The sequence below is a fragment of the Dipodomys ordii genome, unplaced genomic scaffold (assembly GCF_000151885.1).
Source record: "Dipodomys ordii isolate 6190 unplaced genomic scaffold, Dord_2.0 Scaffold31, whole genome shotgun sequence".
In the NCBI taxonomy this organism is placed as follows: Eukaryota; Metazoa; Chordata; class Mammalia; order Rodentia; family Heteromyidae; genus Dipodomys; species Dipodomys ordii.
In genome coordinates, this window is record NW_012267247.1 from 7,151,318 (window position 1) to 7,154,943 (window position 3,626).

Genomic DNA, 3,626 nt, shown 5'->3' on the forward strand with positions numbered 1-3,626 from the left:
TTCAAGGAAATGCTGCTACAGCTGCCTTGGATTGTGCCTTTGTTTCTCTCAACCATCTCCCCAGTACTCCTTCCTGATGGCTATGGTATTGTTATGGGGCACTTGGATCCTGCCAGGAGGATCCAAGTTGGTATTGGGGAAGAAATGGTAGGAACTGAGGGAAATGATAGTTGGAAAAGTGCTAACAGGAGCAGGTGACTAGTTGGGTGGCAGTGTATTTGTGACACTCAAGCTCTGCAGGCATCTCTATTCTCTTTCAATGAGCTGGCTCAGGATCTGAGACAGAGAGCCACCATGAAAATCTCTTGGTACCCAGGATTAGCAATGTTAACCAGTGAAGGTCAAGGAGATGAAGGAAGTCTCTCAAAGGCATGGGAAGGCATAGGAGAGCAAAGCTTCACCCTGAGAAATGACTTAATATCCCTGGAATGTCAGAGGCTATCCAAGTGTCTGTGTTTTGATGGTGGTAAGCAGAGAGCCCTTTCCAGGGAACCATACACATTGTACCACACAAATGAACTACTTCTGTCTGTCTGTATGTGCACACGTGTGCCCAAACATGCACTACTACTGGGGCTTGAATTCAGGACTTATGTACTATCCCTTAGCTTTTTTGCTCAAGACTCAAGGCTAGCACTGTACCACCTGAGCCACAGCTTCACTTCTGCCTTATTTGTTGGTTAATTGGAGATAAGAGTCTCACATACTTTCCTTCCTGGGCTGGCTGTGAACCATGATCCTCAGATCTCAGCCTCCTGAGTAGCTAGGATTATAGATGTGAGCCACTAGGGCCTAAATCCACTCCTAAATCCACATGACTTGCATCCGTATCTCTGTAGAAATATCTCCCAGGACCTGCAGGCATGCTGAGTAAAATCCTGGCTTCTGATAGAGGCAGGTGCTGCTCCAAAGCATTGCATCGGCTTAAGTGGTTTCACGTCTACAAGATGAAATGCAGTTCTGCCCTGTATAGTTACTGCATTTTTCACAAGTGAAGAAATCAATACCTTGTGAATAGAAGTCTGGCTTTCAAACAGAAGGAAGCATCCTGACTTATAAGTATCACTTCAGAGTCAATTTATCTGATGTGATTGATCATTAGTTGTTAGCAGGCTCTTTCCACTTTGAAGTTTCTCTACTCTGCAACCTTTCGGTAAAGAAAGAGGCTCTAAGCAGGGCGCCGGTGGCTCACGCCTGTAATCCTAGCTACTCAGGAGGCTGAGATCTGAGGATCAAAGTTCAAAGCCAGCCCGGGCAGGAAACTCTGTGAGACTATTATCTCCAGTAAACCACTAGAAAACTGGAAGTGGCGCTGTGGCTCAAGTGGTAGAGTGCTCACCTTGAGCTGAAGAGCACAGGGACAGCGCCCAAGCCCAGAGTTCAAGCCTCACAACCGACCAAAAAATAAAAAAGAAAAAGGTTCTATAAGGGGGGGATGGGAGGGCAGGGATAGTAAGGGGAAACAAAGGAGGAGGCTACAATGCTTGATAAGAAATGTACTCATTACCTTGCTCATGCAATTATACACCTCTGTATTTTCACAATAAAAAAAACTTATTAATGAAAAAAAAGAAAGTCTTACAGCAAATAAAAAGACATGGATTATAATTTTGGTTGTGCTGCACAACACCTGGATGTGCAGGATTAAGTCATTTACCTTCTCTGGGCTTCAATTCTACACAAAATGAAATTATGAAACTGGATAAACCTGAAGGAGATGTGTCAGTCAGGACTCACTATGGCGGAGGGAAACTCCATTCATACCCACTTAAGAATGTTTTTTCATGAATTGAACTTTCATTTTGCAGAGTTCCTCTACCCTCTTCTCCTTCTCTTCCTTCTCCCTTTTCTTCTTTCTCCTCTTCTCCCTCCTCCCCCTCCTCCTTTTTGAAACAGAGTTTCACTTTGTCACTCAGGCTGAACTAAAATAAATGATCTTCCTGTCTTGCCTCCCAAATGCTAGGATTACAGGCATATAGCACCATGCCTAGCATTCTTTTTTTATTCATATAATTGTTTTATAGACCACACTCCAGTCGATTCTAGTCCCACTTACTCAATTAAAATCACAATTTGGTTTGATCTAGATCTTCAGACAATGCTAGAAATCTGTCTCCACAGCTTCTGAATTCTCTTTTTCTGGGTTGTTTTTATGCTCTTTTACATCCTGACAGCAAGGTCAGCACACGTTGAGCAAACATTCTCCAAAAGTCTTAGCAGAAGTCAAAGTGTATAGTCTTTTCCTATGTCCTGATCTCAATTCAAAAGAGATATGGCCTTCTATGACTAAGTCTAGGTCACATTCCCATTGTAACAGTGGGAGAAGGGCTCTGTTCTAAGGAAAAATCCCCATATTGACAAAAATGGAGCTGTTGGGGCTGGAAGTATGCTAAATAATAAAAGCATATTCTTAGCATGTAGGAGGTCCTGTGTTTAATATCCAGCACTACAAAGAGAGAAGAGAATAGAGGAAGATAGGGGAATGTAAGCCACCTCTGTTTGACTGTTTTTTGTTTTGTTTTGTTTTGCCAGTCCTGGGGCTTGAACTCAGGGCCTGGGCACTGTCCCTGAGCTTCTTTTGCTCAAGGCTACCACTCTACTACTTGAGCTACAGCACCATTTCCAGCTTTTTCTGTTTATGTGCTACTGAAGAATTGAACCCAGGGCTTCATGCATGCTAGGCCAGCACTCTACCACTAAGCTACATTCCCAGCCCTAGGTTTGTTTTTTGATAGTAGAGGATCTTAAGACAACTTAGAGTTTTGTAGGTCAAAAAAGAGAAAGTGCTAATGATGAGGGTTTCTTTTTTCTTTTTTGTCGGTCTTGGGCTTGAACTCTGGGCCTGAGCGCTGTCTCTCAGCTCTTCAGCTCAAGGCGAGTGCTCTACCACTTGAGCCACTTCCGAGAAAGTGCTAAGAGAAAAATCTTCCTCCAAGGCAAAGCCTCCACACTCTAGCATTGTATTATAAACCAAGTAACCATTGGAACTGGGAAAAGTGACTCAAAAAAATTACACAATGGGTAGGAAGATGGCTCAGTGGTAGAGAGCTTGCCTTGCATGCATGAGGTTCATTCCTTAGTACCATATAAGCAGAAAATTGGTGCTGTGGCTCAAGTGGTAGAGCACTATTCTTGAGCTGAAGAGCTGAGGGACAGTGCCTAGGCCCAGAATTCAGGCCCCACAACCAACCAAAAATAAAATAAAATAAGTAATCACAGAAGAGATTGATGTGAGGGCTGGAAGGTGGCTCAGTGGTAGAGTACTTGCCTTGCATGCAGGAGGCCCTGGGTTGGATTCCTCAGTATCACATAAATAGAAAAAGCCAGAAGTGGTTCTATGACTCAAGTGGTAGAGTGCTAGCTTGGAGCAAAAGAAGCTCAGGAACAGTGCCTAGGCCCTGAGTTCAAGCCCCAGGACTGGCAAAAAGAGAGAGAAAGAGAGAGAGAGAAAGATGGGGGGAGAAGAAGAGAAGAGAGAGATGATTATTTGCAAATCAATTTATATATATATATATATATATATATAATAAGGATAATATTCTCAGAGCATAAAATGTTTTTTTCTTCTTCCTTTTTGTCGGTTGTGGGACCTGAGCTCTGGGTCCCTCAGCTCTTCAGCTCAAGGC

At 43.3% G+C, this 3,626-nt stretch overlaps 1 protein-coding gene across 1 annotated transcript in view; it reads right to left on the reverse strand.

Annotated features, from left to right (window-relative positions):
- The window catches only part of Prpf8 (pre-mRNA processing factor 8), a 45,577-nt gene that overhangs the window by 37,851 nt on the left and 4,100 nt on the right, over positions 1-3,626 (reverse strand). The gene's annotated exons all lie outside the window — the stretch shown is intronic.